We start from the raw sequence: 15,826 nt of genomic DNA, 5'->3' as shown, positions 1-15,826 counted from the left end.
GCGGAAGAGGAATATATTTCAATACCATTGGTAAAACTGCAACTGTGGAACAAAAACAAGAAAGAGAACATGAGTACTATTGTGTATGTGCCATACCTTTCATTGATTGAAGTGCTTTAAAATAAAGCCAAACTTGCCCAGTGTAAATAAAACTTTTGTTATAGTCGCGAAAGATGGAATATTTCTCAATATTACATACAACACCTATGTGGTACTTAAATTAAATGAGATGTTGTTATACAGTAAATTTTATATGAAATTTAGGTATCTTGTCCACATTTCATTCTCAACATCGTGGCAACTAAAATCGACCATACGGAAAGTATACTCTATGGACTTTTACCTCTGCAAACTCTTCAAAATTTCATGCAATGGTTTACTACATTTAATGCTGCACAATAACTGTGTTGAACATCGAAACAAAATTAAGTCATTTATGGGGGGAAGATATCAGTCAAGAAGATGTGTAAAAATCTAATTTTTGGGCCAAATAGTTTTTGTGAAATCGAATGATGAGTGTGTCAAAGCAGTGGGAACACCATGTGTCTGCACAGGCTAGCAGTCCAGTGATGACAAAATCATGCACAGCGTGGAATGCGGGGAGCATGTGTCTGCAGCAGCGAAAGGGTTAATGAAGAGACAAAGCACTAGAAATTTCAAAAAATTGCATTCAAACGAATAAAATTCGTGAAGTAAGACACTGCGATATTGCTTTTAAATAAAGAAAATGTTAAGCACCACGCAAGGTTTGAACTCATAACCTTTTGCTTAGTAGCCCAACACCTTAACCGTTATAACCTTCTACTTAGTAGCCCAACACCTTAACCATTACGCTAACGCAGCTCATCTTACAATGTAACAACATGAGGAGTCTAACACGTCATGCAAAATACTGACAAACACTGTTGGTATGACTATGAATTACTGACGCTTCGTCGAAGTACAATAGGAAATAAACACTTACCGCTGTTCTTTATTGCGAAAAAGCGGTTAGTGAGATTGATACAAACACCTTTCCTTGCTATCGCCTGAATTAGGAGTCTTATTACTTGTTAGGTTTAATTAATTAATAGAATATGAAGCAATTGGTATAAAGAATGCTTTTTCCAAACTTTCTATAAAAGAAAGTCTGCTATCAAGACATTGATTTTGTTCTTTTACTTTATTTATGACTGAACGTTTCTAAAACTGAAAACACTCATCCGTGCTCTGCACTGCAGTCGAGATCTGGCAACGTCGTTCTCTGTTCATTGGCTGACTGTGTTTTGTGACGTCAGATGCGCAGAACGAACTTAAACACGGCCGCCAACATAAATGACGTGCACTATAGGTGCATGTAGCCATTGAACGGAGAGGTGAGGGGGTGAATGCAACTTCGCAGAGTCACACGGGCTTCTGATTTGTGCACACAGGCTGCCCCATGTAGGCACAGGAATCTCCCCACTCCAGACAGGGAGACAAATGCAGCAGTCATGTACGTCTATGTAATTTGAAGAATATTATCATGCATTTCTTGTTTGTGGCTGGTATATTCTGCAGATTATAAAGACAGTGTGAAATGAAATGATTGTCTACAGTTTTTCACAACAAAAACAATCTAGAAACAATAAAGACACACCTGAACACAGTAAAGCCATTGTTTGTACTTCTGACAAGTACGTATTGATGAGGAGTGATTCTGGGACTCTTGATGTGCCAGCACTGACCCGTTTCCTTTACATGTCACTTCAGTTCATAGATAGTTTGCGTATAAAAATAGTAGTAGTAGTAGTAGTAATAATAATAATAATAATAATAATAATAATAAAGTCCACCTTACTAAGGTACCAATCTGGCAGTGTCGCTGCAAGTCCTCAGTGGTGCATGAATAATTTAGTCTCAGATCCTGAAATTGTATTAGTTGGTGTTCTCACAGTTCAGGGACGGATGTAACACCATTGATTTAATTTTGATACTCTTCCTTATTTATTCAGATTAAGTTGCACGCAACTGATGACCAGTTCTCACACTTTTTCATAGTATCAGCAGTTTATAAAAATAATTTCATTAGTAATACTCATCTAATCAGTCCACTTTCTCTCCAGATAATAACACTAGTTGGCCAAGTTAGTTACCGAATATAATGGGCTTTTGACAGTGGCAGGATAACTCATCGATAGCACTCTAACAGGTTCAACAATCATGTCTCCCTTATCCATATTTACACCTATCACTGACTGACTACACAAGGAAGTTCATACACGTTTATTTTCACAGCTGAGCACAGATCTTTTCACTGATGTGTTGACAAAATAATTGCTGATTGTGGGACTGATTAAGGTACAGTGCTCGTGGTGCAGGGTGCGGTGGCTAGAAGCCAGGATGCTGCAAATGGGTGGTGGAGCTGAGGTCAAGCCCAGATGGCAGAGGACGGCAGCTGCAAATGTAGCAAGTTCTTTTATTGACACATCTGAACTGCTTGATGCATAGGGTCAGTGTCCAGCTGGCTACCGAATTCTGCTTGGCTGTCTGCCCGCACAACCCTTGTTGCCGGTGCGGCACTACATCGTGCCAGTGACCTTGTTACATAAGCTGGTTGCATGGACCCTGCACCATCATTGTGCAAATTTTATGCTGCTATGGCTTCTGTGGCCCCAAGTACCATCTGCTGACATCACAGCAGGGGTGCCCACCACACTAGGCCCCCTGTCTGGCAGTGGCTGGTGTGCATGGGAAGAAACCTCCTGCCCCCTGGGCAGGAGTTGGCTGTGCTGCCGGGGATGTACATGAGTGGCCAGTGGTGTCATGCCTCCATAAGTCTGTGGAGAGATGTAGTGTGCAAAACTGCTGTCCTGCAGTGGCCTCGACTAATAACCTCTGTTGACAAGCCCATGTGGTGTCCTCATTTGGCACAGCTGCATCATCTCGGTTGGGCTGCGAGACTAAGAATAATTCTATTAAAAAAATGACTAGTGCTTGTGGCTGGCAGCAAGATGTGTATGCACCACTACCAGTAACAGATGGCATCTATATTCAAGTGTGTGCCAGTTTAAGGTTTTCAGCATTCCTGTGAGTCAAACAAACCTGTTACCATTCATATTACTTTTACTTGTTTACATTCAATATACATGTCAGTACTAATTGTTATGGGCCCCATACACTTGAAATGGAATGTGGAAGTGTTTTTAAGCAGTTTCCTGTGTAGATTGACTGCATTATCCTACTATGCTACCAATGAACAATGAACAATGTTTTTTTTTTAGTCCTACTGCCCCAACAGTTATCATTCCAGTGGGAGACAGCACCTTAAACCTGTTGGTAAAAGTGATAAGTGTAGAACTTTGAAGTTCTTCCCAGTCCTGGCCTTCCTCTGGACCAACCATTGACTCACCACTCAAAGTCTAGTTGTCAACATCTTGTATTTCCTGGAGAAGGAACAGTACCCTTGGGAGAGGATAGTAGTTCACGCTCCTTTGACAGAAGTCTACCCAACCATCCATTCACACCGGCTTTCAAATGCTTGATAGCAGTCTGGACAATTTCCAATTACTTGCAAACACCAAGTAGTTCACCCAGTGCCTGAGAGCAGCATTCACAGTGGGGCTGCATGTGGGTGGTGCAATGTTTATCTGAACAACAAACAGTAATTTAATTGGCTAGATAAAACATCTACTCACCAAGCAGTGGCAGAACACACACATAAAAGAATGTTGTAATTAGGCAAGCTTTCAGAGTCAGTGGCTCCTTCTTCAGGCAGAAGGGTTGAAGGGGAAGGAAGAGGGGTGAGTGAAAAGGACTGGAGAGGTCTAGGAAAAGGGGTAGACTTTGGGAAAGTCACCCAGAACCGCAGGTTGGGGGAGACTTACCACACGGGATGAGAAGGATAGACTGATTATTGAGGACTGCATTGGATGAGATTTGAAAACCTGAGAGCACACAGAGCGTAGTTACTGTGAAGAGATGCTGAGGTGGAAGAAGTTAACATAAATTAAGGCCAGGTGGGTGGTGAGAACCAAGGACATGTTGTAGTGCTAGTTCCCACCTGCGGAGTTCTGAGAAATTAGTGTCTGAGGAAGAATCCAGATGGCATGTTTGGTGAAACAGACACCGAGGTCGCGATAGTCATGTTGTAGAGCGTGCATGTTGCATGTATACACCCTCTGCCTTTGTCCATTCATCCTATTTGATAATTTGGTGGTCGTCAAGCTGATGTAAAAGGTCAAACAGTGTTTACATGACAGCTGGTACATGACGTGTTGTTTCACAGGTGGCTCTCCCTTTGATAGTATATGTTTGCCAGTTACAAGGCTGCTATGGTTGGTGGTAGGAGGGTGCATAGGGCAAGTCTTGCAGCAGGGATGGTCACAGGGGTAAGAGCCATTGGGTAGGGAGATGGGTGCAGAAGGAGCATAGTGTCTGACAAGAATATTGTGGAGATTGGTGGGGGGGAGGGGAGGGGAGGGGAGGGGGGGAGGGGAGGGGAGGGGGGGTGACGAAAAGCTGTTCTAGATGTGGTGCGAAAAATTTCAGACAGAATGCATCTCATTTCAGGGCATGATTTTAGGAAGTCATTGACCTGTCGAAGTAGCTGATTTATGCATTCCAGTCCAGGACAATACTGAGTCACCAGTGTTGTGTTCTGAAGCAGTTTTTTTGGAGGGATCAGCAGTACCAGGATTGGATTTGATGGCCCGGGAAATCTGCTTTTGAACTAGGCTGGTGAAGTAATTATGTGCAGTGAAGGCTGAGGTGAGACTGGTGGTGTATTGCTGTAAAGAGTCTGCATCTGAACAAATACGTTTGCCTTGACATGTCAAATGTTCCCTCCCATACAGCTTTGGCATTTGAGACAAACGTATTTGTTCAGGAGCAAACTCTTTAGAGCAATACACCAAGAATTTCACCTCAGCCTTCACTGCACTTAATTACCCCACCAGCCATGCTCAAAAGCAGATTTCCCGGGCCATCCCATCCAATCCTGGTATTGCTGATCACTGTAAAAACAGCTTTGAAGCACACCACTGGTGACTCAGTATTATCCTGGTCTTTAATGTGTAATCAGCTACTTCAACAGGGCCATGACTTCCTAAAAACATACCATGAAATTAGATTCATTCTGTCTGAAATTGTACCCATCACATCTAGAACAGCTTTTTGTTGCCCTCCCGATCTCTGCAATATTCTTGTCGGGTCCTGTGCTCCGTCTGCACCCATCTCCCTACCCTATGGCTCCTAGCCCGGTGACCGTCCTCACTGCAAGACTTGCCATATGCACCCTCCTACCACCACCTATAGCAGCCCTGTAACTGGCAAAAGATATACTATCAAAGGGAGAGCCACCTGTGAAATGACATGTCTTGTACCAGCTGGTATGTAAACACCGTTTGGCCTTTTATATCTGCATGACAACCACCAGATTATCAATTAGGATGAATGGGCATAGGCAGAGGGTGTATATTGGGAGCATGCAATATCCTGTTGCAGAGCATGCTCTACAACATGATAACCATGACCTCGGAGTCTGTTTCACCACACATGCCATCTGTACTCTTTCCCCAGACACCAGTTTCTCAGAACTCTGCAAGTGGGAACTAGCACTACAACATGTCCTTGGTTCTCGCGAACCATCTGGCCTTAATATATGTTAACTTCTTCCATCCCAGCATTTCTTCACAGTAACTACTCTTCTCTTCACTCCACTTTAGTTTTCTACATCTTTCATTGTCTTACCTATCTATTTTTCACCACCCCCTCCCACCTCTGTTACATACAATGTACTTATCTTTTTGCTCTTATTAACTCGTGCATGATGTGTAAGCAGTAATCTCTGTCTTGCATATTACCCTGTGTTCCACCTTTAAGCTCTCAGGTTTTCAAATATCATCTGATGCAGTCCCCAACAATCAGTCTTTCCTTCTCATCTTGTGCGGTAAGTCTCCCCTGATCTGCGGTTCTGGGTGACTTTCCCAAAATCTACCCCTTTTCCTAGACCTCTCCAGTCCTTTTCCTTCACCCCTCTTTCTTCCCCTTCAATCCTTCTGCTTGAAGAAGGAGCCACTGGTTCTAAAAGCTTGCTTAATTACAATTTTCTTTTATTTGTGTGTTCTGCCACCTCTTGGTGAGTAGATTTTTTTTATTTATCCAATTAAATTTAAATTATTTTTTCAAAAACTGATTGTTTTTGTTGAACAATAAACAAGTAACTTTAAACTAATCTTGGATTTTTTAGTTTCGTGATTTATTACCCTACAAGGCCTCCAAGTTCCTTTTTAAGATATGAAGTTTCAACACCCAAGAAAGTGGCTTTTGTTAAATATCAGTAAATTGTTGAAGATTACTTTGTCTCAAACTTCTGTTGAAATCTTCTTCATTAACAGATTCACGTGGGGAAATGATTTTCCAAAAATATATTGCTGCTAAAGTTTGCAGAGTACACAACTATAGCTCAAAACCATTGATTTATTGTCAAATATGTTACACACAGCACTCAGAGCTTCCAAAAATTCTCAAAAATGTATCATTTAGCACACATGTACCAACTGAAATCAGGAGGCAGTGGTTGTCTAAATGATGGGTTCTGCTGCCAGAATGTAGTTTGCAATTGACATTGTAGTACAGATCTTTTGCAGCACTCACAGATGTTTGAAGATACACAATATATTATGATACACACAAGCCTTAATACAAACAATAAAATATTTCTAGAATTCTGCATCAGTTTTACCTGACACATGACGTGGTCTCACACCATGGAAAAACTGAAAGTTAGTTTACATATTTAAATAAACATGTGCAATGTTTGGGTCTTTTTACTTAGCTGAATTTGTCACATATTCTACACTAGCATGCCACAGATGAATACTGTAACATCAATTTATGTCGTTTATAAGAGTGAAAATTGTGGAATACCAACCATTTAGGGCAGCTAACAGCAGAATGATTAATGTTTCATGTTGTCTGCTCAGATAATCTGAAATCTGTTTCTTGTCACATTTATTAATGAGAAATATCTATCTGCCTTTCTTAACATATCTAATAACACTCATGCTGGTGATGCTATAACTGCTATATCAGCTTTGATTCTCTGCTTTATGTTAACTAAATTAAAATGTTATGACCAATTTGTAACTAGATTTAAGACATTTCCCCTTATAAGTCACTTCCCTTACTAATTGTTCAAGGTAAATTTTAGATAAGGATTCATAACAATATCACACAAATCCCTGTTGTTATTGCTTGCCATAATCATTATAGAGTTTTCCAGCCTATAGTTAGTAAGTTGAAATCTTCCCATACCGTAACATAATAAGGTAACTCACAGTTTATGAATTTCCATTATTGTTCATACTGTTTTTGAACAGTAGCTGAGAAGGTGTGGTGCCATGTTTCTCAGTGATAACGATGATGAAAAACTTTGACAATACATACTGTTTAGAGTGACTTGCAATAAACTTAGCTGTATCAGGCCAACACACAACAAATGGAAAATAATTTGGATGGACATAAATGTCATGCATGGGTCTGATGACTTCGCTGTTTGTTCCCTCCTGCAAATCAATCAACCAATCAAACAAATGTCATGCAGGCAGATGAGATACACTTTTCAAGTAATTGAAATGTGTATACATATAGTTTAATTAATTGTGGAAATACCTTTGTATTAGCTGTGAAAAGGTCTGGTGCACATTCAGAGAACGTTTCATTATTGGTTCCTTTTCCTTTGAAGATATATGCAGTGGTAAATTTTAAACAGTTGTTTTTTCTGCAAGTGAGTATTTACTGTGGTTTGAAGAAACACCATTATTTTTTGTGCACAAGAGAGGTAAGTATCCATAGAATAACAGTCACCTAGAGTGCAGCACATTCAGTGACTGCAGCTCCCGCCCCAACAATTGCTAAAATAAAAGTGTCATTGAGTAACATTGTGGATATGCTACAACCCTGTCTCACTCCTTTCTCAATGTCTCACTCCTTTCTCAACCACTGCTTCCCTTTCATGCCCTTGGTCTATTGTAACTGAGATATCTGTATAAGTTCCATATAATCCTTCACTCCCTTTAGTTTACTCCTGTCACCTTCAGAATGTCAAAGAGTGTGTTCCAGTCAACATTGTCAAAAGCCTTCTCTGAATTTACACAAGCTGTAAACATGGGTTTCCGTTTCCTCAACCTATTTACAAGACCTAAGATAGGTTGTTGGGTCAATATTGCCTCACATGTTCCAATGTTTTCCAAAACCCAAACCTATCTTCTCCGAGGTCAGCTTCTACCAGTTTTTTTTCATTCTTATGTAAATAATTCATGTTGGTATTTTGCAACCATGACTTATTAAACTGATAGTTCAGTAATATTCACACCTGTCTGCACCTGCTTTCTGTGGAATTAGATTTATTATTTGAAGTCTGAGGGTATTTTGCCTGTCTCATACATCTTGCAAACCAGATGGAAGAGCTTTGTAATGGCTGGTTCTCCCAATGCTATTAGTAGTTATGACAGAATGTTGTCAACTCCTTAGGTCTTTTGGTGCTCTGTCAAATTCTTCTGACAGTGTCATATCTTCCATCTCATCTTCGTCCACGTCTTCTTTGATATCTATAACATTGCCCTCAAGTACATCTCTCATGGACAGACCCTCTATATACTCCTTCTACCTTTCTGTTCTTTGCTTGGTACTGGATTGCTATCTGATCTCTTGATAGCCATACAGCTAGTTTTCTTTTCTTCAAAGGCCTCTTTAATTTTTCTGTAGGTGGTACCTATCTTCCCCCTAGTTATACATGCTTCTATAGACTTACGTTTTTCCTCTATCATTCTGCTTAGCCATTTTGCACTTTTGTGAATTGCATGTTTTAGACATTTGTATTCTCTTTTGGCACTTCATTTGTCGAATTTTTATATTTTCTTCTTTCATGAGTTAAATTTAGTATCTCCTGTGATGTCCAAGGATTTCTGCAGGCCTGGTCTTTTTACCTATTAGATCCTCTGCTGCCTTCACTATTTCATCTCTCAAGCTATCAATTTGTCTTCTACCGTGTTCATTTCCATCGTTCTTGCAATCTATTCTTCTGTTTTATCCACAGTTCATGACCGATAAGTTATGGTCAGAGTCCACAGCTGCTCCGCAAATGTCTTACAGTTTAAAATATGGTTCCAAAAATCTCTGTCTTGCTGTTATGTAACCATCTGAAACTTCCCATTATCTCAGGTGTCTTCCATGATTGTTGATTCTTGAGCTAAGTATTGGTGATGATTAAAATATGCTCTGAGCAAAATTTTACAACACAGATTACTTTTTTGTTCCTTTCCCCCAGTCCAAATTTTCCTACTATTTTCCCTTCTCTTCCTCTTCCTACTGCTGAATTCCAGTCACCCATCAAAATTAAATTTTTCTCTCCCATAAGTGTCTGAATAATTTATTCTGTCTGATCATACATTGTTTCACCCTCCTTATTATCGGCAGAGCTAGTTCGCATATAAACTTGTACTATTGTTGTGGGTGTTGGCTTTATGCCTATCCTGTGTATAATAATGTGTTCACTGTGCTGCGCATAGTAGCTTACCCACATTGCTATGAGGGTCGCCCAGAAAGTAAAGCACCAATTTTTTTTTTCTCAGCCAAAAACAATGCTACAAATGCAGAATATTCCATATGTATTATTTGAAGTCTCCTGAGAGAGAGAGCACGTCAAGATTCTGTCACTTCTGACAGATAGTGTAGCTGCAGGACAGTTTCAAAATGGCATCTGTAGGAGATACATGTTACAGCAACATGCCATCATTGAATTTCTCACTGCAGAGAAAGAAACTGTGGTGAATATTCACAAATGCTTGTGCACAGTCTATGGAGCATATGCTGTCAACAGAAGTACAGTTAGTTGCTGGGCATGGAGGGTGAGGTCGTCAGAAGGTGATTTGGTGGAGCTCCATTATTTGCAGCAGTGTCTGTCACACCTGACACACCTAGCCTAGCCCCCTTGGACTTCCACTTGTTTGGGCCATTAAAGAATGCCATTCGTGAAGACATTTTGCTGATGAGGAGGTGATTCACACAGTGAAGCATTGGCTCCACCACCAGGACCCGGATTGGTACTGACAGGGCATACACGCCCTTGTTTCGCGCTTGAGGAAGGCCATAGGATGGGATGGAGATTACGTGGAAAAATAGGGTATGTAAATGAAACACCATTCTTTCATGTGTGTAATTCTTGTTATCTTCAATAAAGGATTGTTGAAGAAAAAAATGTGGTGCACTACTTTCTGGGCAACCCTCACATTTTCTTATTAATTATTAGACCTACACCTGCATTATCCCTAATTGATTTTTTATTGATGACAGTGTACTCACCTGACCAGAAGTTCTCTTTATCCTGCTACCAAACTTCACTAATCCCCATCCCATCTAACATCAACCTAAGCATTTCCTTTTTTTTAAATTTTATAATCTACCTACCCAGTTGAGGGATCTAACACTGCATGCTCCAATCCGTAGAATGCCAGTTTTGTTTTTCCTAATGATGACATTCTCCTGAATAGTCCCCACCTGGAAATCCAAATGGGAAATTGTTTTGCCTCCGGAATATATTACGCAAGAGGATCCCATCATCATTTAACTATATGGTAGAGTTGCATGTCCTTGGGAAAAGTAATGGCTATAGTTTCCCCCTTGCTTTCAGCTATTCACAGTACCAGCACAGCAAGACCATATTGTCTGACATTATTGTAACAGATCAGTCAATCATGCAGATTGTTTCCCCTGCAACTACTAAAGAGGCTGCTGCCCCTCTTCTGGAACCACATTTTTCTGGCCTCTCCACAGTATTAATAATATAATATTGTTTCTTATATGGCAGTTACATTGTCTGGAAGAAAGTTTATTATTTGAAAGTCATATTTCTGTTAGAGACACAACTAGGAGGATCAAACTCAATGAAATATCTAATATTTTGAACAAAATTTATTAGTGTCAGTGTACTGCATATAAATGTAAGCAGTTTGGAAACACTCTAGATAAATACTCTTTTATTTTAGGTTGTACCAAAAGTGCCAATTTGTGTCATGAATGGTGAAAGTTTGTGATCGTCCTCCAACATGGAAAAAACTCCAGTGAGAATCCATACTGTCTCAAAATCAGTGTACAGGTATGCAATACACATGGAGCATAGTATCAGAAGATGCAACACAGACATTTGTGCACAAGTTTTGGAATAATGAGTGTCCTGTAGCTTTAAGTAATGAACATCTAGTCTGTAACTATGAATCTAATACTGAAGACTGCAGATTATGATATTTTCTGTACACCAAAGTTGCTGCGGTATTGTATGAACTAAAAATGCTTTCATGATGCATTTGTTAATAAATAATTTTTATTTTTACTCAATAAAGTGCAATACCAAAAACATCATATTAAAAATTTTATTCTATATTATTATATGACTCTGTTGAAATGAAAGCCTGAATATTGTCAAAAAGATGCCACGTTTCTGCCAGAGAGCTGGGACCTAGTTTTGTTTTATATTTATCAACATGACACACACACAGTTAATTACATCAATAAGAAATGAAAAGTAACACCAGTAGTTACTTTGTGATTGGTGTAAGAGGTAACAGTCAAAATGCTCACACATGCATGTTGACAATATGGTAATATTGCAATAGTTGCCTGAAAGATATGAAGAGGAGAAAAAGAGTGATTTCTAAATATTTACCTCAGTGTTATATGCAATAATAGTGTACGCCTGTGTTGCTTTCTAGAGAAACAGTCACAGAGAAAAACTGTTCTGGTAAAATGACTACGATACTAAGAGACTTATATTAACATTGAAAGATCACAGGTTCACGTAAGTGTGAGATAAGCCATTGCAAATGTGAAGTGCTGGTAACCAGTATAACAGCCAGAATGTTGCATGCAAACATGCATGCATTGTGTTGTACAGGTGCCGGATGTCAGTTTGTGGGGTGGAGTTACACGCCTGTTGCACTTGTTTGGTCAATGCAGGGATGGTTAATGCTGTTTGTGGATGATGCTGTAAATGATGGTTAATGCTGTTTGTGGATGCTGCTGGAGTTCTCATCTGATCATGTCCTATGTGTGCTCAATTGGAGACAGACCTGGTCATTAAGCAGGCCAAGGCAACATTTTGACACTCTGTAGAACATGTTGTGTAATGACAAGGTATGTAGTTGAGTGTTATCCTTTCAGAAAACACCCCCTGCAATGCTGTTCATGAATGGCAGCACAACAGGTCAAATCACCAGACTGATAAACAAATTTGCAGTCAGGATGCATAATATAACAATGAGAGTGCTCCTGCTGTCATACAAAATTGCACCCCAGACCCTGACTTCAGGTGTAGGTCCAGTATGTCTAGCACGCAGGCAGGTTGGCTGCAGACCCTCAACTGACCTTCTCCTAACCAACACATGGCCATCACTGGCACCAAGGCAGAACCAGACCTCCACCATGTCCTCCAATGACCTCTTGCTTAACGGAACTGAAGTCAAAAATGACAGTGATTGGGGTCAGTGGAATGCATGCTACAGGACATCTCGTGTGAAGCTGTCCTTGAAGTAAACGATACGTAACTGTTCGTTGTGTCGCTGTGGTGCCAACTGCTGCTCAAATTGCAGCTGCAGATGCAGTATGATGTGCGAAACATGTTCCCTCTTGGAGGGTGACGTGACCGTCTAGAACCCGGTCTTCATGCAACCTTACATTCTTGTGAGCACCACTACCAACAGACATGCAAAGTGGCTACATTCCTGCCAAGTCTTTCTGCAATATTGCAGAAAGAACATCCAGCTTCTCCTAGCTGTATTACAACTCACGGAATCTCTGTCACCTTCTACATCTTTCATCCATACTCCGCAAGCCTTCTGACGGTGTGTGGCGGAGGGTACCTTGAGTACCTCTATCGGTTCTCCCTTCTATTCCAGTCTCATATTGTTTGTGGAAAGAAGGATTGTCAGTATGCTTCTGTGTGGGCTCTAATCTCTCTGATTTTATCCTCATGGTCTCTTCGCGAGATATACGTAGGAGGGAGCAATATACTGCTTGACTCTTTGCTGAAGGTATGTTCTCAAAACTTCAACAAAAGCCCGTACCAAGCTACTGAGCGTCTCTCCTGCAGAGTCTTCCACTGGAGTTTATCTATCATCTCCATAACGCTTTCGCGATTACTAAATGATCCTGAAACGAAGTTCGCTGCTCTCCGTTGGATCTTCTCTATCTCTTCTATCAACCCTATCTGGTACGGATCCCACACTGCTGAGCAGTATTCAAGCAGTGGGCGAACAAGCGTACTGTAACCTACTTCCTTTGTTTTCGGATTGCATTTCCTTAGGATTCTTCCAATGAATCTCAGTCTGGCATCTGCTTTACCAACGATCAACTTTATATGATCATTCCATTTTAAATCATTCCTAATGCGTGCTCCCAGATAATTTATGGAATTAACTGCTTCCAGTTGCTGACCTGCTATTTTGTAGTTAAATGATAAGGGATCTATCTTTCTATGTATTCACAGCACATTACACTTGTCTACATTGATATTCAAGTGCCATTCCCTGCACCATGCGTCAATTTGCTGCAGATTCTCCTGCATTTCACTACAGTTTTCCATTGTTACAACCTCTCGATATACCACAGCATCATCCGCAAACAGCCCCAGTGAACTTCCGATGTCACCCACAAGGTCATTTATGTATATTGTGAATAGCAACGGTCCTACGACACTCCCCTGCGGCACACCTGAAATCACTCTTACTTCGGAAGACTTCTCTCCATTGAGAATGACATGCTGCATTCTGTTATCTAGGAACTCTTCAATCCAATCACACAATTGGTCTGATAGTCCATATGCTCTTACTTTGTTCATTAAACGACTGTGGGGAACTGTATCGAACGCCTTGCGGAAGTCAAGAAACACGGCATCTACCTGTGAACCCTTGTTTATGGCCCTCTGAGTCTCATGGGCAAATAGTGCGAGCTGGGTTTCACACGACCGTCTTTTTCGAAACCCATGCTGATTCCTACAGAGTAGATTTCTAGTCTCCAGAAAAGTCATTATACTCGAACACAATACGTGTTCCAAAATTCTACAACTGATCGACGTTAGAGATATAGGTCTATAGTTCTGCACATCTGTTCGACGTCCCTTCTTGAAAATGGAAATCAATAATCGATAACTAAAACTTGAAATCTTGCTCTTCTTACTGGCCGATTGCATCAACTTAGATGCGTCTTCTGTGTTCTACTGTGCTGCTTGTAGTGTCTCCGCATACCGCAGCACGCGACAAGGGCTTGCAGACGATAAATGTAACCATTTCAGAGAGAAAAGCGACCAATGTGACGATCTGGCGTTAGGTCGATTCAATAGTAAATGACGGAAACGGGACATTTTCTTAGGTTTTTACTACATATTAACACTTTTCACATTTTCTCGTGTTACGTGGCTGCCAGTCCTCGGTTCATGCAAAACCTTAAGGTGCTTGGTCATGTCCTCATAGTGGCACTCCACACATTATATCTAACGTAAATAAACTTGGGTGTTGCAACAAACAGACTCAGTATTTGAGTGAACTGATCACAATTGTTCCAGTTCAGCAGTGGTGCAACAGAAAGTATGATGCAGTGGGAAGTGATTGTGTGTCTTATTGTTATCAGGCACGTGCACATGTTTATGGTAGTGATATATTGCCAGATGTAACCATTTGCCACAAAGCCTTCTTAGCCTTACACAGTATTATAAATTGCCATGTAGAGACTTTATAGAAACACTTCTCTGAAATCTGTGAGTCTCAGATAGATGGTTGAAGTAAATATAAAACCAACTAAAATCAACTGTGTGAGTAAAGTAAATCCATTTTTTTTCCTTCATGAAATCTATGAGAGGAAGGAAATATCACTGTTCTTTAAAGGATACATCAAGAGTGTGCTTACCTGAAGGGCTAGATGAAGCCAAACTATATGTAATATATACTGAGTCTAACAAAGAGCATACTGGTGGTTCAACAACTTTCCAAGAAATTTTTGATGGAAACTTCAATATTTATTTTTGGATACCCTGAAAAAGACATATACAGTTGTAATTGATTGAAATCATAGGTATCAGTGTCATTACTGATACTACTGACAAAGGACCTGAAGCCTCATTAGCCCAGGACCTACCTTACTTACAAAGATGACTTCCTCTCATAGATTTCATGAAGGAAAAAAATGGATTTAGTTTATTCACACAGTTGATTTTATTTGGTTTTATATTTACTTCAACCATCTATCTGAGAGCCACAGATTTCAGAGTGTTTCTTTAAAGTCTCTACATGGCAATTTATAATACCGTTTAAGGCTAAGAAGGCTTTGTGGCAAAGGAAAGACAAGATCATATGGTGAGAAGTGCGAAGTTTTATTCAGTCAAAAGAAACTGCTATAAAGAATCCGGAAAACATGAAGAAATTGAGGCAATTATTGTTGATTAAAAAAAGAATCTGCTTACTCTTAATGTAACCACACCTGATGTATACAGTCATCGTCAACTGAATTTCATATCTTTTAATATACACGTATCATCAGACTAAACTTCAGTATTTTACATGTGTGATGAAAGTGCCACCTGGAAGAGGACAGATGATGAGAATAATCTCAGCCCCATAGTAAAACACATCATTCTTTTTTCCCAACTCATATGCAAGTCAGAACAAGAATTTCATGGTTATGCATTTTCTGCACTACACAGCTCATGCACAGAAACAACGTACATCTGTAAAAGTAGTTTTCGCTATAAGAGGCCACTGTTATATGAAAGGTCTTGTCAATGCGAAATCTTACACTGAGACATCCGATGACTGGAGGG

The 15,826-nt window shown here is 40.2% G+C and overlaps 1 protein-coding gene across 1 annotated transcript in view; it reads left to right on the top strand.

The window, feature by feature from the left end:
- Positions 1 to 11,304, top strand: part of LOC126469964 (glutaryl-CoA dehydrogenase, mitochondrial-like) — a 925,249-nt gene extending 913,945 nt beyond the window's left edge. Inside the window, exon 10 of the mRNA XM_050097386.1 lies at positions 11,007 to 11,304. The gene's annotated coding sequence lies outside the window, so the exon portion shown is untranslated. The remainder of the gene's footprint in view (positions 1 to 11,006) is intronic.
- Positions 11,305 to 15,826: the final 4,522 nt, after the last annotated feature.

The sequence above is a fragment of the Schistocerca serialis genome, chromosome 3 (genome assembly GCF_023864345.2).
Source record: "Schistocerca serialis cubense isolate TAMUIC-IGC-003099 chromosome 3, iqSchSeri2.2, whole genome shotgun sequence".
NCBI classification, from domain to species: Eukaryota; Metazoa; Arthropoda; class Insecta; order Orthoptera; family Acrididae; genus Schistocerca; species Schistocerca serialis.
The sequence above is the reverse complement of the archived record's forward strand: the minus strand, read 5'-3'. Positions and strand labels throughout refer to the sequence as shown.